Raw genomic sequence first — 26140 nt, forward strand, 5'->3', positions numbered from 1 at the left:
TAGATTTTTAGGAGAGACCTTTTCTCTGCTGGTAAAACAGATGCTTTGGCACTAATTAAATGGGTACCCGTTGTGTTTGCCAGCTGGCCAAAAGGCAGGGACGTATCAGAGCACATGCTAATGTCTCCTGCCCAGGAGACAGAAGTATTGGGATGCAGGCTTTACCTCTTGTGCTTCTAGAGATATATAGTTCCTAATAGTAAGAAAAATAACCAACTTCAAAAGCATGTGCAAGCTGGAATCCTTGTTATTGTGTGATTTTGTCACTCAGGTTCACCGCAACCCCCTTCCTAGGCCCCTGCTCTGCTTAATCCTTTTAGAGCTCTTTTGCTGCTTTGGATTTTGCAGGTGTCCTCCTGCAGGAAGCTTGTTCATGACTGGAGGAGCTTCAAAGCAATTAAAGTTTTGTCTCTTGAATATGGGCACTGTTTGCTGAACACCAGTTTTATCCCAACCCAAAAACACTTGCAAGAAGCAAAGCCCTTTTGAACTCAAGAGCACCACAGCATGCTCCCTTTGCCAGTGTTTTCTTCTGCACTGGCTCACAGTCACTAGTATTTTTAGAAGCAAACTATGCCGTTGAGCTGCTGCCTTCCTGCTTTAATCCTGCCTTGTCATGAATCTCACAGACTTTCTTTCCTTGAGCACAAGATTCGTCTCATCTAGATGCAACTGTGTAAGTCTGAAATAGTCATTCTGGGCTTACTTCATAGTTATTAAGGAGTTCCTAGTGGGCAATTCATCTTCCCTGTCCTACATCCACTTCCCAAGAGAGGCACCTCTTGTCCTTCAGGGCTGCCTTCTTCTCTCTGTTAACTACAAAGGTGGCCACTCAGATGTAGATGCCTTTTTGCTTGGCTCAGTCAGAGCAGATTAATGCCCCCACCTGTATAATTAACCAAAAAAAAAACCCCAATTCTACACATGACATTGAGTAAATGGGCTGAAAATGTACAAATGAATTCCCAGAGGTTCAATTTAAAAGTTCACTTCATTCCACTTAAGTCTAAAGTTATCCTCAATAATTCCTTCTGGCAGTTTCATGGTGGGTATTTTGCTGTGATGGTGCCGATGATTTGCTCTATGACATTTGCAATGCCCTAGTTTCCTGTTTTTACAAATAATAATTTGTCATAATTTTCTCTTTGAAGTTGCAAGCAAAAGAATAAAACTAAATAAAGAGTGAAATCTAAACCTGGTCACCTTGCTGGATATTTTAGGTCAATAAATTATCTTCATGCATACCTTAGTATCTCAGCTTTCCACTGCAGTGGATGAGAGCTCTTAATGCTTATTAAAATAGCAGATATAAGTGATTGCAGTCTGAAGATGGAAAACATTGAATATGCAAAGATCTGTGGATTTTGTGATTTTACTTGGCTAAGGGTGAAAATCCTTTGATTCTTTCAGAGCCAGAGATAAGAAAAAGCTTTTCTTTCAGTTAGGACTATCCACATTTTTGAGCCAAACATCATTCTGAAAAGGTACAATTGCATCACTGATGATAATGTCCAAGTTGGGCTATGCCAGGGATGGATATTTCTGGCCTGGTTTTCAGTTTAAATATTAGGGACAGACTGAGGAAACCACATCAGAAGCACCAGTTAGGGCTACTAATCCAGCTGATGTTCTGGATGCAGGATCTGGATGGTTTGATGTTGACCAAAGTTGATTTACTAGATGGAAACTTGATTCTAAGGAGCACTTCAAAGCGACATCATTACTAAAAGCAGAATGATGTTTCTCAAGAGAAAGACGGGAGTTTTAATGAGGCAAAGATGTTTATGGAATGAGCCTGACTTCCCTCATTGTATTATTTTATCCAGGCAAATAAAAATCCTCAAGGCCACAGCCTTCTTTTAACAAGACAACAAAAAGTTCTGGCAAGAAACTGAAAACTTTTAATGAAAACCAAGTTTGCAGCTTTTCTTATTTCCATTCCTCTCTACAGTCTTCCTTATAAGCTGTAAATCAAATCCTCCAGGGTCCATTTCTGCTTCTGAAAACATCACTTTCCTTTCTCCTTCTTTACAGGGACCGTTTTCTGGGTGGCAGGTCCTACTACATATGGCCCTCCATGCATTCGTGCTGTCTCAGCTGCTGCCTCCTGGAAGTATCATTATAAATGAGATCCCTCATTCTGAATCTCAGCACCCTGCAAATGGGGCCATGGACTCACATTCTTGGCATTGAAGTTGCACTATTTTTCCCTTTCAGATAAACAGGGACGTATTCACCATTTCTAATATTTGATTCCCCTGTCAACTTAGGAGAAAATAATAATTACAGCCTGCTCTGCAGGACTGGGAATTCTAATCAACACCAAAGCAGGAGCAGTATGGAATTAGCAGCTTGTTTTAGCTGCTTTGTTAGAATTTATCACGCAAGAAATTGCCAGTGTCAGCCAGCAGGATTTTAACCGCTAAATCTGCAAGTGACACATCATTGGTATAATTGCCACTGCAGCAGCAGTTAAAATCCCCACCATTTGCTGTGAAACAATGAAGTCCAAAGACTGTTGAGAAAGTTGCACAAATCAGTCAGAGGCACTGTGCCGTTGTCTGGAGAAATAGGGTTTTCAACCCAGAGGCAGGGCTTTGTACCTTGTTACTGCAAGGTTAGAGCTCTTCATGCCACCCATTAGCCCTGCTTGAAGTTGGATAACTGAAGCATGAAGAGGTCCTGAAGTCAGGACCTCTTTTGGGAGGTAATATGGGGGCTTTGTTCACAAAAGGGGCATTAAGAAATTGAGCTGAAGAGCTCCAAAGAGCTTGCATTTCACATAGATTTGAGCCAGTCTAGGGTTGGGACCCAATCTTATAAGACTTTTATGCAAGTACACGACCACAGTACCAGTTTTCCTCTTTCAACTTGCCTGTGTTTCACAGGGAGAGCTGGTCTCCATCAGCTCAAAGTTCCATCCCTCCAGTTATCCCATGGCTCTCAACTATGCCACCTTCAGGTGTCTGCCTGGCATGTGGCATAAGGATATTGGCCATGTCATGCTGGAGCATGTTTGGGCTCCTCTAGTCTTTGGGACAGTGATTTTTAAGAGGCAGTGCTGGGTACCATGCTACAACAGGGGGACAAATTAAGGCTGCAGGAGGTGTCCATGCTAAAAGCAAGGTGGACTCAAGTCCATTGTAATTCTCAATGAGAGACTGCAATCTCTCATTGACTTCCAGTCTTTAAGCTGCTGTTAATTCAAAAAGCTCCCTTGCTCACCTCTGTTACAGACTCAAGAGCTTTTCTGGCTGAGATGAGTTGGAGTCCATGTAAGAGCAGTAAAACACCTTGTATGGCAGTGTTTTAACCTGCTCCTCTGAACCTACCTGCATGTTACTCTGCTGCTTAGACACAATGGAGCAAGACCCTGCAGCCTGCTCATAGGGCTGCGTGGGCTTCATTAAGTGTACACACGTACCAAGTTGTCTTGATTCTTGCTTTTTTTTCTCTCAAGCACCTGAGAAGTCTAGACAAATGTGAGAACTCAGGAAAAGAGCTTTTAAATGAATTATAAATCCCATTTTAACTCAAGTAATTATAGCTACAGCATAATTAAAATATTGTGTAGGAAAAGAAAATAACCCTGCCAAACTTAAACCCTGGGTGTATTAGCATATTGCCATCTGCAGATAACTGAACCTTTTACCTTGAAGCAAAATGATCCACAGCATCTTTTGCCAGGAACAGGGACCCTGCTCAGCACATCTGGGTCCTGGTCAGAGAGGGAAAAGTCTCTGCGTGGTGTAAACTTCCTCCTGCTCCCTATCTTAAAGGTGAGAATAAACACGTTCAAACGGTAGCAATTACAAATCAAAATGTCACAGCAAAGGCAAAATCCTTGTGACATAAAATGTCTCATTTCACATTGATTGGAAAGTTCCAGGCTGAGAAATGAAAAATGCTGAACTTGATTGCAGGAACACAGCCCTCTTTGCCACTTACAAGCAGCAGAACAAGCCATCATGCCTACAAAACAAATGCAACTGTTTCGTGACCAGCTGGAACTTAGTAATTTCAAGAGTAATAAATTTGCTGCTGTAAAAACCCCAAACCTATGACACTGAATCTTCATCAGTCACAGAAAGACACCACATACATCAGAGAAAGTTTGAGGTAATATATCTGATCGAAATATACTCACTCGGGTCAATCAAATCCTTTCCATACCAAAGTGGCTGAATTGCCTTGCTTAGTGACATGGAATATTCTTACTGCAAGAAGTGAAGGGAAGGATGGATGTTTCTTCATGTCTCCAGCTGAAGCAGAAATCACAAGGCGCAGCACCGAAATCACAGGGTGAATGTCTATGTCCTGTGTTATGCTGGAGGTCAGGCTAGATGATGATGATAACATTTCCTTCTGGCCTGAAAAAAAGGCATCTGTGAAAATACAATCAGAGCTTATGAGCCATTGAATGCATGTGCTCAGGAATTATGATTTTTAGCAGTAGAAATGACATTATCTGCAAGAACAAATACGTTGCATCTCCCAGAGCCAGCAATGGAGCCTGAAAATGGGAAAAGTATAAGGAGACAATCCCAACCTGCTTAATTGCTTCACAAATCAAACGTATGGGCAATAACTCCTGTTTAGGGGAAATTCAGATGAGAAATATGATTACTGTTCTCTGCAGGGGAAAGACAGCACTTTGACAAAGGGAGGGCTGATTCTTTCCGAGTGATCCAAGTGCTGGGCCTGCCTTGCCAGAATGCCTTGGGAAGGTCAAAGCATTCCCAGGTGTCAGTAGCTTTGTGCAGCTTCAGGAGGACTCAAGCTGGCACAGTTTTGCTCATGGACTGAGTTCAGTTTTGTGTGTGCCGGGCAAAACACAGGGCAGTTTATGGGCCTTATTTTGAAATTCAAATGTATGTAACAAAGCCATTCTATACACATACAAAACTTGTATTTCTCTCCACGAAAGCACCTTGAGATTTTATTAATAGAAAGATGTATAAAGGCTGAGAACATTGGGGCTGTTCAGCCTGGAGAAGAGAAGCTATGTGGAGACCTCAGAGCAGCTTCCAGTGTCTGAATGGGGCTACAAGGATGCTGAGGAAAGACTCTTCATCAGGGACTGGAGGGATACGACAAATGGTGATGGGTTCAAACTGAAACAGGGGAAGTTCAGGTTGGATATAAGGAAGAAGCTCTTCCCTGTGAGGGTGCTGAGGTGCTGGCACAGGGTGCCCAGAGAAGCTGTGGCTGCCCCATCCCTGGCAGTGTTCAAGGCCAGGTTGGACACAGGGGCTTGGAGCAAGCTGCTCCAGTGGAAGGTGTCCCTGCCTGTGGCAGGGGTTGGAGCTGGATGAACTTTAAGGTCCCTTCCAACACAAACCTGTCTGGGATTCTGTGATTCTTTTAATGGGGCAGAGGATGGAATGTTTGTACATAAGTAACACCCAAGGGAAAGCCGTGTTGGTGTTCACATGTATTAAGCTTCCAGAATATCCTGTACAAAGTATCTTGCCCCAGATATTTTTTCCAGTAGGAGAAAAATGATGTTTTGCTTAATCTGAATAAAATGATAATATCTAATATGTAATATATATTATCTAACTTCTAATATCTAATATCTAATATATTATATATCCACCCACAACTTACACAGGCAGATTCAGCCAGTGCTGGAGTAACATGAGGGACAACATCTAATCTGGTATCTTGGCTTTATAGAGAGGATTTTGAAGGGTTAAGAATAATTCCAGGTATCAAACCAACCCAATACAAATAGAAAGCACAAATATTTGGCTGCTCGGTGTTTGTTTGTCTTTGCATAGACACCTGGGTTTGGGTTTGGCTGCTCTCTGCTTGTTTCAGTGGCCATTTGCATCTGCTCAATGCATCCTTGTTTGTAAGATCACCCCGCTCTGCACATAGACGCAGTAATAGGTTTGCAGCTGCGGGTGGAAGCAGGTGCTGTACAGCTTGTGTACCAGCTTTTGGCTCATTTTGTTCTGACTTGTGTCCCCCTTTCCCCCCCATTCTATGCCCCAGAGTTATTTGCTTTCTTCTGCAGAGGGAAAGCTGCTCTGTTGTTGGCAGTGGCTGGGAGAAGGGTTTGCCCATTGGGCAGGAGAGGCTCATTCCGTGGCTGGGCTCAGTTTGAGCCATGAGCAGAGTGGCTGCTCCAGCATCTTCATTTCTTAACTGGGAGGGCTAGTCCAGCCAAACAATAGGGGCAGAGGTGGAGCTGGCTTTGATGCAGCAGCTGGGAGGTGACTGTGGGAGGCTAAAAGTGGTAGATGGCTGTGGAACATAAAGGACAGGGTTAAAGCCCCTCCACGTGGTGCATGGTGGAAGGGTGAAGCTGCTTTTATTCTTTCCTTAGTATTATTACAGGGATTAAGTGGGATTTAATTGGTGCTTTGGCCTTGAGCTGCCCTCACTGTGGGAGCTGGAGAGCAGACACAGCCAGCAGCTACTGCAAAGCCAGTGAACTCCAGCCTCTCACCTTTGCTGGCCTCTCGGAAGCAAGCAAACAAACACTCCATTAATTAACTGCGATGAGTAGTGCTGGGAGGCATCACCCAGAAGAAAGGAATCAGGGAAAGGAGGAGGCTGGAAAAGTCAATCCAGTGGAAGAATAAACTTTTCCTGGGTAGGAGGATGCAAAATGAATATGGGCTGCTCTTTATCTTCATCATCTGCCCGGTGCTGGCGAAAAGGGCAAGGAGGCAGGAAGGTCCCCTGCTCTGTTTACCCACACGAAAGCTTTGTTGCACCTCTCTGTGGCACTTCCAACATCTGAGTCACAATGTTGAGGACCAGTCCAGTATACCCAGTAGTAGATTTAGACCTGCTCCCCAACTTGGGTTTGGACCATTCCCAATGGGTTTTTTCTCATCGAAATCCCTCATCCAGTTCAAGAAACAATTCCCATCATACTGTAGAGAGGAAGAGTTAAACCATAGTGACCTGGGTGATTCCCCATCACCTTCCATCAGTGTTAGGGGACAGTCTGTGACAGGACAGCTTTGCTGGTATCAATGCAGGCATGGACCACTGCAGGGTGATGGCTGTGTGATGGAGTAAGGCATCGGGCTCAACAACTGAGCCCGTACATGTCTGGGTCACCCTGCCAAATCTGCACAGAAAGTTGTGAATTGGAGATAAGCACTATGGTCTTCCAGAGCTTTCTAGGAGATGTACCCATGAACAGTGTTCCATGGGAATTGCTGTTCTTGCCCAGGTATAGATGAGATTGGAAGTCCGGTTGCTCCCTACTCCTAAGATTCAACCACAAAAAGATCTCTTAGCAAACCAAGTATCTATAAACTTCTTTGTTGGCTGATCTGTGCTCTGAAGGAATCCATCAGACTTTATCCAGAACACTGAAGGTCCACCCAGCACAGCGTGTATCTATCTCCTGCATATTCAAAGTAGGGCATGTGCGTGTTCCCTACTGCTTCTGGGATGCATGGGGAGATGTTAAAGCTATTTACAACATACGCACTATGCTGAGTCCTTCCCGTGGTAGAAAGACACTTCAAGATGCCCTGTTGGCATGAGTTGCCCAATCAATGCATTGGCATGGGGTCTCTACTGCACCTTATCTCTCAGAGGTCTGGATATACTAACCTATATTTTCTGGGGCCTAGAAAGGAAATGACTCCTGAGCCCTTTGCCAGACCTGTGTACTGCCTGAATGGGGTAGTTTTGTTATTTTTGCTGTTTCTTGAATCAGGTTACATAGGTCCATCCAACCAAAGCATTTTACAGAATACCTGATTTTTAGAGTTCTCATTTTTATCCCCAACTTTTCAGTCATGAAATCAATTTCAAGGCCAGTAGGAGCTGATGAGAAATGCCAGCTGCCATTACATCCCTCTGGGCTTATTTCTCACAGAGACTTGCATGCTCTAATGTTGATCAAGGAAAACCCCCAAAGGCAGAGACCAGTGATGCATTTAGGAGACTCTGTGGAAATGCAGGAGTTCTGTGCTGTGACAGGGTCATAGACCAGGCAGTGCAAGAGCTCAGGTTCCTGCAGTATCCCGTTGATCCTGCTTTTGTTTAACTGGACTTTCAAACTTCAAGTCTCTCTTACGGCATTGCTTCCAACACCCTGAACTTCCAGTGAAGCTGTCCAGGGCTGTGCTGGCTACTGGAGACCAAATGTGAATCTGTACATGTGATGGCTGCTTCATTGTCAGGATAAATGAGCAGAACATCTCCAAATATGCAGTTTCTGCAGTCTATCTTTGAGTTTCTTAAAGTCCTCACAGTAGAAACATACCATGTCCATCACCACTTTTGAGTCCACTCTGTTAGTATTGGCTATAATGAGTCAGCAGGATGATATTTAGATGGCCCACATAGGCTGTGATGCACAGAGAAGCTTCACCCAGGGTTTATTAAGAGAAGTCCATTGAGTTGTGGAGTTTATAAAGAGCTCTGGCTACTGCGAAATCCTTTTGCCAAGGTAGCAATAATCTTCCTCCAAAGCATGTATTCTTGGGTTATTGTAAATGCCACAGGTGAATTGTGGTGCATAAGGTCAAAGGACAATTGCTTTCATCTGTCTGAAATATACTCTGAGAACCTATTAGTACCTCGTGTTTAGTGTTACCTTGGCTGAATTAATTCAGTCCACCTCTGGCCAAGTGCCACTACATAAACCTTGCTGACATTTCCATTTCCACTTCCCTTTGCTGGCAGCAGATCCTCTGATTTCCTCCCACTCAAGGTTTTAAACTTCTGGAAGAATCTCTTCTTTGTTTGAATCAATTTGATCTTCTTTCCCTGCCCAAGGAAACGCATTCTGGCAGGAACATCACTGATACAACCAACTTCACTGGACTTTGCTTGTTTGATCTGTATTCTCAGCCAGCACCACCTCCTGTAGATGGAGACCAAACCAAGAGGGGAAGAAAAATGAGTTGTTAAGAGGCCTTTACTGTTTCTCTGTATCACCTTCAATGATAACCCGGAGTTGTAGGAATGGTCCTCGAATGCCTGTGGGAGCTGCTGTAACAGAAAGTGTCCCTCTCCTTACAGAATGACCATTGGCCTCCATGCTTGTGGCTTGTACCAATGTTAACTAGGTATTTCTGGAGATTCACCCTTCTTTCTGCAATCCTTCCTCCAATTAACTAAATTTCCTCTGCAAACTGTAATAGGTGACAAAAGAACACCACCAACAGCAGCTGGTTTTGGCTCCTATCATTCTCTTGTCTTTGTCTCCTGTACAAGACTAGGTATTTCTTGCCTGCTTTGTCTAATCTATTTTTACACATCTCCTTTGCAATGTGATGAATTATGTCCTGTGGGTGCCTGTTTTACTCTATTAACTGTCAAGGGAGTCCAGATAAATTGTTCAGATGGAGGTAACATTGGGGACATTTACATTTGGACAAAGAATATCAGTCCAGAGTCTCTAAGGGGTGAAATTCATCTCATCGTGCTTTAGGTGTCCAGAGAGAGGATATCAACAGCTGAGCCAAGGCATCAAGACATTCTTCATCCTCAACAAAGACAACATAGATGTTGGAAGAGGGGATGACTAATCTATCCTTTGGCTATAAAAGGAGTCAATATGGCTAGCTGGGATGTCAGTACTCATTTTGCAGATGACTCAGGGTGGGATTTAGCTGGAGAGCCTCACATTGTTGCAGAGCAATGGCTGAGCCCTGGCCTATGGTCACACACCATCATTTGTCACCAGCTCATCTGGCACTGCTCTGCTACTGATGGTATGGGGAAAAATGTTACCTGAGCCTAGTCCTTCTGAACGCGATGACTGAATTTCCCCAGACTCTAGCAATAGAAAGACCAAAATCCACTCACCTTTTGACTCTGATGTTCTGTCACAATAGCTTTGCAGCGAATCGATCACTCACATCAGGCATCCATATCTCAAAACATGCAAATAGCTCAGTCAGGAAGAAACAAGCCTCTGAACACGCTGCTGGGGGAGGATGTGGGATACAGAGAGAGGTGATGCTGGTTGTTACCTTAGCAACAATCTCTATCTGGTAGAGATCTGAAACAGGCAGTCTGACCCCTGGCAATAATGTTTGAACCTTTAATGACTTAAATAACGGAATAATTCTCTGCTGTTATGAAAGGGAACAGCGTGTAGCCTCAGTTGAACGTCACTTGTAACCATAATGGGTGAAGCCAAGTTTCACATGCTTAGACTTTGGCAAAGAAGGTGGTACCAAAATACATGCAAGATACAATGCCTGAAGGAAAACGGGCCTGATTTTCCGCTTGAAACAAACTCCTGTTATTCTTACTCCACAGAGATCTGAGTCACAGTTTCTTTCTGAAAGGAGAGAAGGCGGTTTAGGGTATTGGTAATAAAGCAATATCAAGCTGTCATACAGCACTGTTAACCCATAGGTTTCAATATCCGTTGATGCCACAGAAGGGGAGGTTGCAATCCCACTCGCATTTCAAGTTTGTTATTATTATTTGATTGTATGTTTTGTTGTGGCTGAGTAATTCTACATTGATGCCCTGGAGAGGTTGGCTCAGCCTTGAGCTTGTTTCATGGACAGTTTGTGGGACCCTTTTTGGCTAAAGACTTATTGAGTAATAGAAAAAAGACCCAGAAGCTTTATGATACATTCTAGATTGCCATCTGTTGCTTCTTTAGCCACAATTCTAACCACACAAAGATTTAAGTTAGAAGGCCACTTTGGAGATCCATCTAGTCTACACCCTTGCTGAAAGCAGGACTCAAAAGTAGGATTTACACACAGGCAAAAGCTCTTGCCATAGGCATGCTCTTGACTAAGGCTCATTTACCTGAACCAAAGAGCTTTGCTCTGGAGGAGACTTCTGTCTTCACTTGCATGTATTTTGTGGCTTCTTTGTGACTGATAGGAGGAAGATAAATTGCAATAGAGATTTGTATTGTTTTGACTGTGTTCTGTTGGAACCTCTTACTGCTACAGCCCACCAACAACTGACTTAGGAGCGATAATGTCCATCTTGCTACTCATGCCTCATTTTTCATTGTATCATGGGAATGGCTACCTTGCCACCTACTTTTCCCATGGTACAAGCCATTTCATGCAGACCAAGTGGAATTTGGTCACTTAGCACCGATTTCAGCCTTATCTTCCCCGATGCCTTTTATATCATTTAGTGCAGGACTATGACTCTTCCTTGGCTTTGGCTCATGCTGCCAGCTAGCAATCAATGTTCCCTTCATAGTCTCGGGTAAATTCCTCATGTCCCCAATACTCCCTGACAAAATAAGCTGAGATACCTATTTCTCTTCACTAACCCTCAGCAAAGCCCAGAACAACCATCTCAGAAGGAACGACCATTTAGCACTGTGTGGGTATCTGTCATAGAAATGGCTTTCTGCAGAATGCTTTCATCTGCTTCAAAGGCTCCTGGCTCTGGAGCTGGCAGTGATGAGAACTGTAGTGCTTCTCAGGATGAAAAGCACTGGGGTAACATGAAAAGAAGCAATAAAGGTGACAGTCAGGCTGTTCTCTGCCCTACTCTCTGTTCTGCAGTTTGCATAAGGTGAGAAGACTGAAATAGTTCTTACACTGGGGGAAGCAGCCAGTTGCCACTTCTCAGTCCTTGGCTTCTTTATTTCTTTGCATTGGTGGTTCAAAACCTGCTCCCTGAAAGCTGGCCCGGATCTATTCACTGATGAGGTGCATGATGCTCCCCTCACCAGTGCATGAGGTCCAAGAAGCTGGTGTGGTTTGTGGTAGTAGAATTACGTCATTTGTCCACAGTAAGTTTGCTTTGCCTTTTAATATTGTTATCAATCAATAGGATTTAATGCAAGAAGGGCAGCATTACATATTACAGCTGAATTGATCTAAAATGTTATTCACCTGGAAAAGACATACCCTTGCCCTCCCCATAGGCCCAAGTGATCCTTGGGGATTCATCAGTTGCTGGTTTTAATCAGAGGGGAAAAGTCAGGACATCTAAATGAGCATTAATAATCTGATGCTAAATTTAAGGCTTGGGAAGCTGGCACTCAATGCAGGGCCCTGATTTTGCCTTTTATAACCTTATGAAACACAATGCCTGTGCTCAGGAAAGCAGGTGGATGAATTTGGGGCTTTGTAAGCAAAATGAGTTTTGGATCTATGGAGAGGAAAACAAAACTCCTCCAGAATAACAAGGTGGGATGAGCTGTGGAAAACTGGGGTTTCTGCCAGTGGAGAAGCAGAAATGGGGCTACTGGGGAAAGCATCACACCTCCAGCCCTGCACCCCATCTTTGCCTTGGTGCAACAGAGCTGCCTGTCTGAGCCCTGTTCTGATATGAAACACATTAATCAGTTGTATGAAGATTTGGCCACCGCTTCCTTGTCCATAAGTAAAGCAAGGAATGGGGTCCTGAGGAGACACTTTGCCACCCCAAGCAGCTGCCTAAGGTCAGATCAAGTCCATGCCTTAAAAGCAGGTGTGTGGGAATCCTTGTGCCTAGGGTATCTCACCTGCACAGATGAAGTGAGGCCTGAATCACTCAGTTCTGAATGACCCCTCTCATGCTATTTACAGAATTTTCAGTGTTTGGCCACAGATCAGTAGGAAAGTGCACACACAAGGCTCATTCACTCCTGTAATTTGGATTTTGCAATGCAGTTTAAAGGCTATCTCTAACTTCTCTGTTAGTAATAGCAGAACAGAGAGCAATCAGATAAAACCCCAGATATCATCAAGATCTTGTGGCATGAGAAACCTTGGTAAGTTTGTGGGGTTCTTGTTTAAGAAAAGGACTCAGCTCAGTACAGGTTTTGTATTTAAATTAAGATCATAAGATTGAGGGTTTCTTTTTGCAGCAAGCAAATAAGCAATTGTGTGAGGATGGATACAAAGACAAATGTAAGCTGGAAAGAGATAAACCAGCTAAAATAAATCAGCATAGAATCCCAGAGTGATTTGTGTTGGAAGGGACCTTAAAGCTCACCCAGTTCCAACCCCTGCCACGGGCAGGGACTCCTTCCACTGGAGCAGCTTGCTCCAAGCCCCTGTGTCCAACCTGGCCTTGAACACTACCAGGGATGGGGCAGCCACAGCTTCTCTGGGCACCCTGTGCCAGTGCCTCAGCACCCTCACAGGGAAGAGCTTGTGCCCTATCTCTAATCTGAACCTCTGCTGTCCAATTTAAACCCATCACTCCTTGTCCTATTGCTCCAGTCCCTGATGAAAAGTCCCTCTCCAGCATCCTTGTAGCCCCCTTCAGACACTTGAAGTTGGTCGGAGGTCTCCATGCAGTTTCTCTTCTCCAGGCTGAACAGCCCCGATTTGCTCAGCCTGTCGTGCTCTCTAGAGAAAACTCTGTTAACTGAAATGGAAAACTTCTTTATATTATTTCTTTTCACTGAAGGAACAAGCCTTTGGTCAAAGTGACAAAAGATTCCCACATCTGTGTAACTAATATTGCAGCATATGTGGGGCTTGAAGCTGGGAGAGGATGGCACCATGCTTAAGCCACTCAGTACTCCAAAGGCTGAAGTTTCACAGTGCATCCAGATCAAGGCTCCAAGTGTCTTCATGCTCCAGCTGAGCACTCTGGTGCCCAGGTTGTTCATCATTCCAGGATGGATTGATCTTTTTCTGTTCTTAATGCCATTTTTCAGAAGCTTCTGACTGTTCTGATGCAAAATGAAAACAAATGTGCAAACCTCAAATAGTTTCACAATTCATCTTTTCCAGCCACGCCAGATTCTTGGAGCATGTCATTAATCTTTCCAGTGGTATAGCTGGGTTTCTTACTAGGGATTTGCTTCTTGCTTACTTTGGATCTGCAAGTCTTCTCCCACACTTTCCATGGATAAAGGAGAGGCAGTTGCAAAGACCATGTCTCTGACCAAGCCCATGCTGCTGCTGCTTAGGTCCTGCCTGCCCGATTCTAAAGCCTTCATCTTGTGGTGCTTAAGGATGTCATCTGTGACATCCCTTTCCTGCATGTCAGCAGTGTCCTGGTTTCTGCAGCCCTGTTCCTCAAGGGTTGCCAAATGTGATTCCTCGTTAAAGAAGGGTCTCTGCTCTCAGTTGGACCCACTGTTCCCTGCCAACCCGTCCTGCTTTGTGAAAGGCTCACAAGCACATCCAGTTAACAAACTGTTCCAGGAGCAAAGAGATCCTTCCGCATTTGCTACTCTTACAAGACCAGACAGAGCATCCTTGTGGATATGAAATGCTGCATGTGTGTTTCGGCGGCCTTTGTCTAATGGGAGCAGAAATAGGTGGACATAACAGAAATTAAATGCATTGGCCTGGCTCCATGGTTACTAGGAAACAGAAGGATGCTGGTTCACTGTAGTTATTTCATTCCCAGATGAGGAAGCTGAAGCTCAGGCTGAAATAAAAGTTCCTTTTCTGAAAGAGCTGTACTTCTGTAATATAAGAGCAAGCCCTCTGTTGAACCTGCACAGCCAGAAAATGGTCCTGTTTGCTTTGCACCCTCTGTCCTTCCATCACAAGTTGATACGAACCTTTGTTCGCTTAATTAGTTTTTTCTCTTTTTTGTATTAAGCCATATTGCCTTCAGCAGATCGAGTTTCATTCTCAGTAGGTAAAAATAATGGAAAGGAATTATTCCACAGCAAGCAAAAGTTCCCATCTCCTTTGCAACTGAGCTTCAGGAAATGAGCAAGACAAGCCAGAAACAGAAGCAAAGGTGAGTGTCAGGTCTGGCAAACACAGTCTTGTGGGGTGAATGGGGTGAAGCTTGAATGGGGTGAGAAGCTGGTCTGTACACAGTCATCTCCCTCTGCAGGTAACACCAGGCACATTATAGGCAATGAAGGGAGTGGAGGAGAAACACCCCTGCATCCTCCCCTGTGCCTCAGCTTCCGCTACCAGCTGCTTGAGGCACATTTTCACTGTCTCCAAACAACCCAGGGAAGGAAGGCACCCGGCTGCAGCACCAGGGTAAGCAGCCAAAATCATCCCTTTGCTAAGGCTGCACCCACTCCAGCTCGTGCGGGCTCCTTGCTGCCTCTGTTAGTCATCTCTGCCCACCCGCTGATGTTCATCTGATCCCTCTTGCTCACAGACCCATTTCTTTCTGGTGAGCCCTGGCAGAGAGTTCCATCCCATTCAAGCTGTTAATATTTGATTACGCTTCTAGTGAAGTGAGCACTCATTAAGTTAATTCCAGCAACAATATAAACATCAAAGGGCTGAATTAGTTGTAATGGCAGAATGTGATGGGCTGGCATCAATGCTTATTTATTGCTTTCTGCCGCTTCCTGATGCTCCCAGTGCTGTTGGGGACAGAGCGTGGCTTAGGGGAGCATCTTGGTGCTGCGCTTCAAACCTGACTTCAGTCCCAAAGGGTGATTCCCACAAAGGTTTGGACGCCCTGGTGTAAGTGTGGGCTCTGACTCACCCGAAACATGTCAACTATGGAAAACAATGGATAGTGATAACCCACATTTCATTGTGCTCCTTATAACCCTCTAGAAGACTCTATAAGCTCTTGGCTGTTTGTGCTCACAGGTTCAGATGAGCACTGGAAGATCTGGGATAACTTCAATGCACTGAGAGTCTGGTATTCCTAATGGAAAACTCCATGTTCTTTCATTTTATTTTGCTTTTCCCTTTCAAATAATTCCAATTGATTTCCATTAAAAGTAGAACTAGATCAACATTTGGTGGGGATGTTCAGATCCGGACTGCAGCACACTGCAATGTGCACTCCAACCTTTTGCTTTCCTCTTGCTGCTGGTTCACTGCAACAAGATAAAAGGCTTTATTTTGCCTTTTGCTAAAACAGCTTCCATTCTGCTCAAACCTGAATGTCACAAGTGGTGGTGAATGCTGCTTGGTCTCTGAGGGGATTTATAGTGGAAAGCAATATTGTGAGATGGAAACGCTGCCATAAAACTTTCCTATTTAAACAAAGTTTGGGAAAACATTCACGTAGTTCACATCTGTTCCAAAGGAAATGAGAAATATTGACTTCTCAAAGCTTGTTTTCATCCCGAGTCACAACAAATACCAATTACCCCTGAAAATATTATTGTTTCTGGCCATGCTTGTTGTCTCCCCTTACATAACAAACCTTCCCATGTATTTTCTTGCTGCTCTGCACCTGGTTTTGTGTTCAATACCTGGTGCTACCCAAGCCTGCTGGGTTCTCAGGTTTACAGTAGCTCCATTTCTCTCTAGATTCTCACATTGGGGCATACAAGGACTCTGCAGTTGGTAGAACTGAGCTATCTGATGCCTCATTTAGCTCTTTGAAGACTGAAACCATTGCACAAAGTCCTGGTTCAGTAACGGATGAGGATTTGGAAGCCTACGAAAGACTTTGCTTGTGTCGGGCATGGCATATAAATACAAAACCTGTTGTTTTATCTCCTGTAACTATAATTACCCAGTCAGATGAGGGATTATAGCACTCACAGTGTTTGCTGTGGAATTAAAGCACTTGTAGAGCTATAAAGTGCTTACATGCTCTGGTAAATGAAATCAACTCGAAAATCACCTCATGTATTATAAAATCAAGAGCAAGTACAGGAGGCAGGGACACTGATTCACAAACAATTCACCTTCTTGAATGGTTTCACTGGTCTTATCTTTGCTATTCCTTCTCCTCCCTGGATTTTGGGCCCTTCTCATTTCTCCCAAGTCTGTGTTGCTTCACCCAAGATTACATTTATCAGGTGGGTGAAGGGATATGTGAGCATCCACTGTAACCCTCCCACTGTGCAACACCAGCACCACCCTGCCGTGACCCCAGCCAGGTTGTAGCTCTGCAGCTTGGTGCAACTTCTTCCCATGCATTTCCCACACATCATACAGCCTGGTTCAGACACAGGATGGGCAATGAGCAGCTGCCCCTTGTACCCCCTTTGCATCAATTTTTCTCTGGTGTGGCTGCTATCTGTTGCAGTTTTAAGCTCTTTTTCTAGGGGAATCCTTGAGGAATGGCAAATGGTGGGCTGAGAGTGACTTGGGGCTGGCTCATGTACTCCGTCAGGTCATTTCCATTTAACATTCTAATAACTCTTGGTGAAATGCTGGAGTTGAATCCTCCACTCCTAGAGCACATGCACAGAACAGCATTTTAGAATCACTGCCTTTACTGTAGACACACTTTAAATCTTTTACTTTACTATGTGATGGCTGCTCTACACTTGAAACCCCAGAAACCCTCCAAGATGCCTAACTAGATGGGAACACAGTCGTATGAAACAGCAGGACACTGGCAACCACACCTTCAGGTCCTTCACTCAGTAATTAACTTCAGTTTCTTGCTACCTCAGTTTACCCATCTGAACACTCATTTATTCCTGACAAGGCAATAAGAGACTTTGGCTATGGAGCCTTGCACAGGTAGAGATGACTCTGATGCTTTCCTGTAGCATCTGTCTGGCTGTGATCCTGCAGAGCTGATCAGCTCAACACTTCTTCGGTTTCTTTCACTGCAGGAGGTGTTTGTTAGTGTTTGCAGGGAGCATCTGAGGTACCCTGAAATAACTGAATAAAACACAGAAAAGACAGTTGCAATCTTATGTCAACTCATACACTGTCATTAAATAAAGTCTGGTGTAAGTGGAAATGCCGTCAGTGTAATTAGCTAAAGCTGGCACTATGAAATGCTCATATTTGATTTCTTCTTCCTCCCTCTTCCTTTCCACCAGCTATTTAACAGCACACAGCAGGTAAAAGTGAACACACACTGTTTGTCTCCAGTGCTTTTCCAAAACATGCTCGAAGCTGTTTAATGTGCTCCGAACTATTCAGGCTGAGCTTGGCTTGTTCAGTGACTAAGCCCAGCTACTTGGGGGTGCCTCCTCCTTGCATCCCTTGCTCTCGCCTGGTTCCCTGGGTGCTGAGCACAGGGGAAGATCAGCTGCTGATACCGGGTGTGAGTGGCTGCTGTGCCACAGGGGGCTTGCAGCACTCCCACACTGGCCCTGAGATCCAGGCTGCTGCACAGAAGCAGTTGTCACCATGGACACCAGAGCAGGGCAGACTCATCAGAAGATATTGATAGGGTAAAATGTCAGCGACTGGAAACCAAACCAGCATGGGGTCTTCAAAGGGGAGCGGTGAATCATCTCTCGGTTAGGTAAGGTGGCCTCTGACTGCAGGGAAACCCAAGGGCTAATTTGCATCTTGCATTATTAATAGCAGTGTTACCGTACTGGAACAGCATCCCAGCGTGTTCAGATGATGGATAAACAGAAAACAAAACCCGTGTCAGGTCCTATGGGTTTGCTAGCTGAGCACCAGGCAAGAGCTAGGATGGGCTGAGGCCCAGGATGTGTCAGACACCAGATTGCTGAGCCCTGACACACTCAGCACCAAAGCTGAATCCTGGGGAAGGGCACATCCACGGATGCTGGGAGCAGGGTCGTGTTAGGAGCTGACCTTGCAGTGACAGGGGAAGGTTGCCGCTTTAGGTCCTGCCTTGTCCAGTCCCTGCTTGCTGTATTTGCTGCAGGGTGACACAGCCCCCATGTCCCCATGGAGTTAAACCACACAAGATCTGCCAGCCCCTAACCACTGTTTGTATCCCAGTATCCTAGGATCTTCCAGCTGTGGTTCAGGAAGATACTTGATACAGTCTGCTCTCCCCAGAAATAACAAAGACCTTACAAGATAGCCCGTTTACCATTCCAGAGGGGATTTTTCTCATCAGTTTTCCAATCAGAACCTCCTCAAATCCCAGAGCTAATCAGACACTGATTTACTGCTTGGGTTAGCTCTGTAATTTGCAAAACTCCATCCACAGTCTTAGCTGTAATGGCAGCGCCTTTACATTCTGTAGTTCTCTGACTGTATCTGATTACACCAGTCAGAGCATCAAAGTAGTTGTCAAACGGAAAGAACAACTTCAATAGACCCAAGTTTACTGCTTAGATGAGCTGTAGGAGGAGAAAAGGAATGCAAGCAATTCACCAGCTAATGCAGTTTTTGATTGTATGTGTGCTAGGCGTAGAGAGGTGCTTTGCAAACACTTTTTAATGTGGTTTTGCTTCTCTTGGAGTATTTAAATTGTCTTAATTGTTTAAAATCACACATTATCCGTGTCACGTGGAGATCTGTCTTTTTAATATTCCAGAGAAGTATCCCAAAATGGGCTTTCCCGTGGCATGAGCTGTGATTGAGTGGAAACAGGATCTGAAAGATTAAAAGGGCTTATCTTGTCATGAAAGACAGGGGAACTTTGAGGGGTCACTTCACTGATGTGATTAAGTCTGCAGGTACAGCCTGACACTCTCTCAACATGTCAGGTATGAGTGATGGGGAAGGAGTTGATTCCTAAGGTAGAGGTCAGGTTTTAGATCATTTCTCCAAGATCCCCTTGTAAGAAAACACATTGAGAGGAGCTACTGTCAAGGAGAAGAGAAAGACAAGCACTTCTGTAGTGATAAGGTAGTTCCTTTTCAGAAATGTCCAGGATGAAAATGGACTTTCTCAACCTCAGAAAAAGGAGAAAATAAAATAAAATACAATTTAAAAGAATTGCTTTGTTTGACCTTTTTTGGAAAGTAATTGTCTGTTTTCCAACTCCAAATGAGGTCTCTGCTCCATGTGCAACTGATGGGTAATAGCCTTCCGCTTCTCAACCCTCCTTGTACCTCTCAGCTTAGGCAACTACCTTAAGTAGAACTTGGACAACTACCTTAAGTAGTAGCTTAAGTAGAGCCCTGTGCTCAAGGAGGTGATTTTATTCCCTGAAATGACTAAGATATTGCTACACATTTGCTCTGCCAGTGTAACTGTGGAGCACTGTGAGAAGGGGAGAAATGGGCAATGAAGGCAGAGTGAGGGCACATGAGCCACCACAGCCCTTTGCCAACACCCTGGGAGATAAGTGGCCACTCAGAGAAGCAGGGGAGGCAGCTCACAAGACAGAGCAAACCCAGATTGGTTTCTTTGCCTTAGTAAGCTGTGTTAATAACTTGCTAGTGTGGAAGACCAAATGTTTATTCACAGTTAGTTCACCAGGTGTGCTAGGATTCCAAGTCACTGTTAATGCTGTGAACTCCAATTCTGATGTAGACGTTTTGGTCATTTAATTATACTGAAAAAGGTTTTTTCCCTTTTATTTTCAGGGGATTTTCAGGTGTATTTTTCAGCGATATAATGCATCTATGCTGGTCATTCTGCCCGCCAGGCAGACTCTGGAATGCCCTTTGAACTGCTGTATGATTGTTGCATTGTTAGTGATTGATGGTATGATGATTAATTTTCAGGAAGGACTGAAGCAGTGAGAAGGAAGTTAGTTGCACTATATTATAATTGCTGCAGAATAAATCCGACTGTAATCAGGATGTTCTGATTGCAGTCTACAGGGATTTCTGGATGTCCTTTTTAGCCATGACATCATGTGAATGTGATTTTGCCACCATTAGAAATAAGGAATTGAGAAGGGAACTGAGGATGTTGGAAGTACTCTTGTACAACTCAACCTAGGGGAGAAGGCTATTCAAACCCATTTGGTCTCTTCCAGCTGCCAGGAAAAGATCAAGCATCGGAGGAGACAGTTTAGGGGATAAATTTCCAGATTCTTTCTCATTGGTTTTGAATTTACATTCAAGGACACAATGAATTTTTCCTACCAGCATTTCCCACACAAAATGTTGTCAATGCCAGAAAATTGTCAAGGTTGCGTAGAATGAGCCAAACTATCCTTTGTGGCCTGAAAATCTCCTGATTGTCTCCTCTTGTGAAGCCAGCATAAGAGAAGTTTTTTGGGGATATTTCTCATAACCCTCGTCCTCAGTTCTTAACTATTGCAAAGGAGTGAGGGGTCCAAATGATCAGGAGTTCTGACACAAAACAGGCAGGTTGTTTAACCACTGCAGTGGCAGGAAAAGAGGGGTGAGTTTTCATAGAAAATATGTACCTGAGTCTGTATCCAGACTGTTTATTTAGGCTTTTTCTTCAAGAATCCCCCCTTTCTCATCCGAAAAACGTCAGCAGGGTCTCCAATTCTTTGTTCCTGAAGCCTTTCAAAGGACTTTTCCCTTGACAGCCAACAAGCACGCTGGTGAAACACCCCCTCTGCTTGCTCATTTACAACAAGTACTTTTGGCAGCTTTAATGCATGTACACATGCTTCCTCAATGCATCAAACAGCAAGACTTGGGATGCAACATTAATCTACATTGCAGGCATAGATTTGCTCCTGATGGGTAACACAACAGTATTTGAATAACTTTCAATGCAGAATATTTTCTAAGGGACTACTATAATTGTTCCATCTAAATCCGTGGCAGATGCCCCAGCTATTCAAACACAGCAAAGTGTGCTGTGTTTGAATAGCTCAGCTTAGCATTTGCATTGTCCCATATTCATCATCTTTAGATTTTCAACCAAATCCTGGCTGGTGGGCTGCTGGCAATGAATCAAAGCAGTGCTTCTTTCCCACTCAAATATTTAGAGACAAATACGCCACAACTTCACTTGGTGGTAAGAAGAAAATCATTCTATGTGGTATTTGGGAGGAAAACAGGACCTTGGAGAATGGCTCATTCCTTCTCAAGGTGGTGATTCCTTCTCAAAGGGTTGCTGAACTCCAGCAGTTCTCAGCATCCCCCCTGTATTGTAGGTTTAATATTACGAGCTGTAAAGTGGATACCCAGGAGTATCTACCATGGCTGCTGCTCCAGCAATGCTTGAGAGGGGTTCAAGTACAGTGTTGTTGAGTGTCTTTGTCAGTACTGGTAAGCCAGCATCCTCCCTAACTGAACTGTGGCATGGAAAGCCACTGATACCTATAGCAAACCCTGACAGTCTCTGTTATTACCTTTCTGCTGTCTGAAGAAAAGCATTTTCCACATGGTCAGGAAGAAGGGTATTTCACATATACCCTTCATTGGTGACTCAAATTCCGTGGCGATTTTTGTTTGGCCTTTGAAAGGGAAGGACTACTGGGCTGACAGGGGATTCTTCCTTTTTATTGTGGCTTCGAAGCATAAATGAGATATGACAGAACATCTTCAGGTTGCCTTTGGCATACATTTGTGTTAAATTCTGCTTTAAATGGAAGGGGGTTTGCAGTGGCAGGACACACCAGCTCTATTCTCCTTTTCTGTGTAGAGGGTTTTCTTTTTTTCCAATTTGGGTTGAATTTATTTCTAGGAGTCTTCTGTCCTACTTTATGCTGAAGTACTAAGCTAAATAAATAGGATTTAGATGACTAGAATCCCTAGGTGCCCATTTGAAGCACCTCACAAAGCCATTAAGGATGGATAAGAGCTTATTTGGGTTCTGATGATGTCCTTATGCTATAGCCTGTATAGCTTTGATGCTCTGCTTGGTGTCAGCACTCAGATGTGTGCGCTCATGTTCCTTGACCCAAGGCCACATGAGTTGAAGCCACTTATGTCTTTAACTGTAGCTAAGTTTGCTTATTAGGGGAAACATTTGGTGCCCCATGCTTATAGGAAAAGGGGGAATTTGGCCTCCAAACCTCTCATCAAACACAGCATCACAGAAAACTCTCAGCAATGCTGTTATTTTCATGCTTGATAACCTTGACATCTCTATTATTTTTTTCATGTGTAGTCAGTGTGGAAACTATTAAAGCTGTACAAACCCCACATCATTTAATCAAAGCTTTGGAGTACAATGCCTCTATTTAAAATCAAAGACAAGCACTGAGGCTGGAGCCAAGCAAGAGCTGCAACTTCACGGCAATTAACAAAGACAATCGCATTCTTATCATGAGGAGATGTTTTTTTCAACTCTGGTTCGAATTATAACGAGGCACTCAAACATACCCATCTCCTGCAGGACACTGAATTGAGCTTAACACTTGCAGTAACCTTTTCTGAATGCTTATGCATGAAGATGTATGAAATCCTCTCCTCAAATAATGACAGAATTAATTTTCTTTGTCTGATTCAGTGACTTCTTTGTTGTGCAACAGCCCCAGAATTTAAGGCTGAAATTAGACCCTTTTAAGGAACAAAAGAAAACATGTTTCTGGTTCAAGCCTGTGCTGGAGAATCTGCTTATGTTTTGGATTGGTGTCGTCCTTTCAGAGTTCATTGACAGGTTCAAGAGCTGTTCTGAATGAGAGATTTATGTAGGGTGCTTGTGGAGGTTGCTTTCTCGGGTATCACAGTTTTACATGAGAAGTGGCACAGGAAAAGAACATTGTGGTCACTGTTAACTCATTAGCCGATTGCTTAAAAAAGTAGCATTTTAAATTAAATTTAGCTTTTAAAATCTGATTTAGAGACAGTGTTTTTAGAAAGGAGAACCTTGAAGTACATCATTCCAGGAAAGCAAATGCCTCGCTTGTGACCTCTATATATAATATACCCCTGACCTACACAGATGACAAACACCTACAGAATACAACTCCTCCTCCTCCAGGCCCCATGTTCTTCTGGCAAGTTTAAGTACCAGTCTAGTGTTGGGGTATCTCATCTGGTAGTAGCTTTGTATCATATTCTTGGTCCAGCTTTTTTGGTGACAGCACCCAAACTAATTGTGGTGTGTTTCTGCAGACGTCCCCTGGAGAATCCCCTTTTCTTAGGCTTTGGACTAATAGCAGAGGGAAGAAAGGGGTGTCTTTTGGCTGAAAAGCATGCCTTGCTGTCATTCCTTCTGCTTGTTGATGCAAGGCCGGGGTCACCCACTCTTCCTCACAGCTCCAGGCTGCTGGAAGGAGGCATAAATGCGAGTTGGTTTTACAGTCAGCTGCCAGAGCTGCTACATGGGCTGTGCAGCGAGAGAAGCCACGAGACTGATGAACCTTCAAGGCAGCCTTGTGAGCTCCCAGCCATCCTCTTCAAGTTGTCCCAAAAATGGAGCAAGTTTCACAACACTACTCATGTTGATAGACACCCCCAGATGAGCAGGGAGATGGGAAAACTGACTGGATTAAGTAAAAGCCAGGAGTTATGACATACAGGATTTATAGCCCTGATCTCAATCACGCTACTATGCTAGCTTGCCTGTCCCAAGTCCTTGTGGTGATGATGCCCTCACCGCATCCCTTGGGAGCATGCCGAGTGCTCAGCTGCTCCTTCTCTTGGTAATATATTCATCATGTCTCACCTAGGAGGTCCTTTACTTTCCTAGGATTGTTCTTTGCCAGGTGCTGACTTTGCACAGAGATTTGTTAATTGCAATTCAAATTATTTACTGCAGTTCAGATGAAGACAACAAATTAATCCATTAGAATGGGAAAGATCAAAGTATCTCATCCCTTGAGTGGTCTGCAAGGGAAAGCAGCAAGCCAGGCATCTCTCAGACATGAGTAAAAGGCAGCAGAAGCAGCTGCTTGAAAATAGGGATTTTCCTGCTGCAGGAAGCACCAATATTTCCCCCCTTGTTTGTACATGGACGAAGGATAGAAATGGAAAATATCAAAGGACTTGCATTAAGAACACCTTTTTGATGCTCCCACACACAACACTTTCCATAGTCAGCTCAATCGCTTGCATTTCCTTCTAGAGTTGATACTCTGCGCATTATTCCCACTCATTCCTGCCTTGAACTCTTGCTCTTCTTTGTACAGAGGCATCAGTCCTGCCCTGCCATGGGCATTATGAAAAGAGAAGCACATGGTATCCATGCTGAACTTCAGGTGAGGTATCCGATGGACTCACTTTGCTTCAATTTCCCCAATCAAAAATGAAAAACTCGTCATGGAAATATGTTGAAAAAGGAGCAAACTCCTATTTTCAGTCAGCCTTTCTTCTCCTAATGCAAATCCATCTCGGCACACAGTCCTCACCCACTTCCAAGTACAGGACTGAGAGCTCTGGAAAACAAGTCCCTTGTTTTTAAGTCCCTCTGTTTTTAAGAGGAAAATGTTCCTCCATACCACTCCAGGCCCTTCACTGGACAAAGCTCCTTTACAGGGTGGCTATAACAGGAGTCTCAGGTGACTCCTTGCAGGGCTGTAGATGTCAGTGTTGGAGGCATGTAGCTGGATGAATTTGTCTTCAGTCTCAACGAGCACACTGACAGAAGGATAGCAGCTCACACCACTTTGTGGATGGGCATGGGGTTGTCAACAGCTCGACTGAAGGCATGTGCATCAAAACCTTCCTATAACAGAGTTGTATTACTGGACCTAAATAATGGAGGGATAAACTCATCTGTCCTTGAGGCCTCAATGAATGTACATGTGAACTGCCCTTGCAACTGCAAGAGCCTGAAGGGCTGAAATCGTGAGCTTCTGGAGAAAACAAACTAGGGGAGCACATGAAATAATGCCAGTGTAATGGTGCTAGATTGGTCTTTCCTATTTCTCCTTTGTGCTGCCAGCTGGAGCAGGAAGGCTCTCCACCTAAAGGATCACTGGAAGATTAAAAAATGTGCTGTGTGAGTGCTTTTTAGTTACCTTTTGTCCTGGGGGTTGAGGTATTTAAGGGCAGAAAGTTACAAAATAGAGAAAACCAACAGAAAAAGGATGAATATCTACGTGATCCTTGAGATCATCCAGATCTTACACTGGAAAGCCTCAGGGATATCCATTCTCGTGCTTCCACTTAAATCCCACTCTGTCTGGTAACACAAAAGCTTCATATACACCAGATACATCTTACTCCACAGTCCCCATACATTCCTATGCTTACCCCCTTTCTTTATATCTATTGTTACAGCCATGGTACCAAAGCTGTGGACTTACTGTGATTGTGTCTTCCCTGAAGACCTTTGGAAACCTTTGCCTCGAATGATTTCTCAGCCATAAATTCCCAGCAATGGGAATGAGATGATAAAGTTCATTTTCCTCATGGCCAACATTCAGACTGTTGTTAAGGCACTGAGTTGTCTGTCAGTCTGACATTCCTGCCTACCTAAGAAGCTCTTTCTCCCAGGAACACCAATCCCTGCAGTACCTGGCTGCCAAAGCTAACATTTTACTCTTTCCCTGCAGTTCTGAGAAGGGCACAGCTCACATATCATGTCCTCGAAGGTCCCAGGAAGACAGCCGGACTTACAGTAAGCTGCTGACTGTCCATACCCCATGGTAACTCAGTGCCTGTCCCTGTTTTTCCTCCACATTCCTTAAATAAAGACTTAGAACCTACAGAGCAACATGAATACCTCTGGGCTTATTTTCAGTGTTACCAAAAAAGACTGATAATCTTGACCAATGCTATTCCCTCTGAGGATAAGCCCAAGATACTGGAGGTGAGGAGGGCTGGAGGTAAGGGTGTTGTAACCTTATGAGCCTATCACCTGCCCTGTGTTACCATCACAGCTACATC

At 44.1% G+C, this 26140-nt stretch overlaps 1 protein-coding gene and 1 long non-coding RNA gene across 3 annotated transcripts in view; one reads left to right on the forward strand and one right to left on the reverse strand.

Moving 5' to 3' along the window:
- The window catches only part of LOC134165563 (acid-sensing ion channel 2), a 436549-nt gene that overhangs the window by 55499 nt on the left and 354910 nt on the right, over positions 1 to 26140 (forward strand). The gene's annotated exons all lie outside the window — the stretch shown is intronic.
- On the reverse strand, positions 17213 to 17865 carry LOC134165566 (uncharacterized). Its single transcript, XR_009965573.1, has 2 exons — positions 17628 to 17865; positions 17213 to 17426 (listed from the first exon to the last, which is right to left on the reverse strand). It is a non-coding gene; the product is annotated as an uncharacterized LOC134165566 (long non-coding RNA).

This window comes from Pezoporus occidentalis, unplaced genomic scaffold (assembly GCF_034315485.1).
Source record: "Pezoporus occidentalis ecotype Australia unplaced genomic scaffold, CSIRO_AGI_Poc_V1 ctg242, whole genome shotgun sequence".
NCBI lineage: Eukaryota > Metazoa > Chordata > Aves > Psittaciformes > Psittacidae > Pezoporus > Pezoporus occidentalis.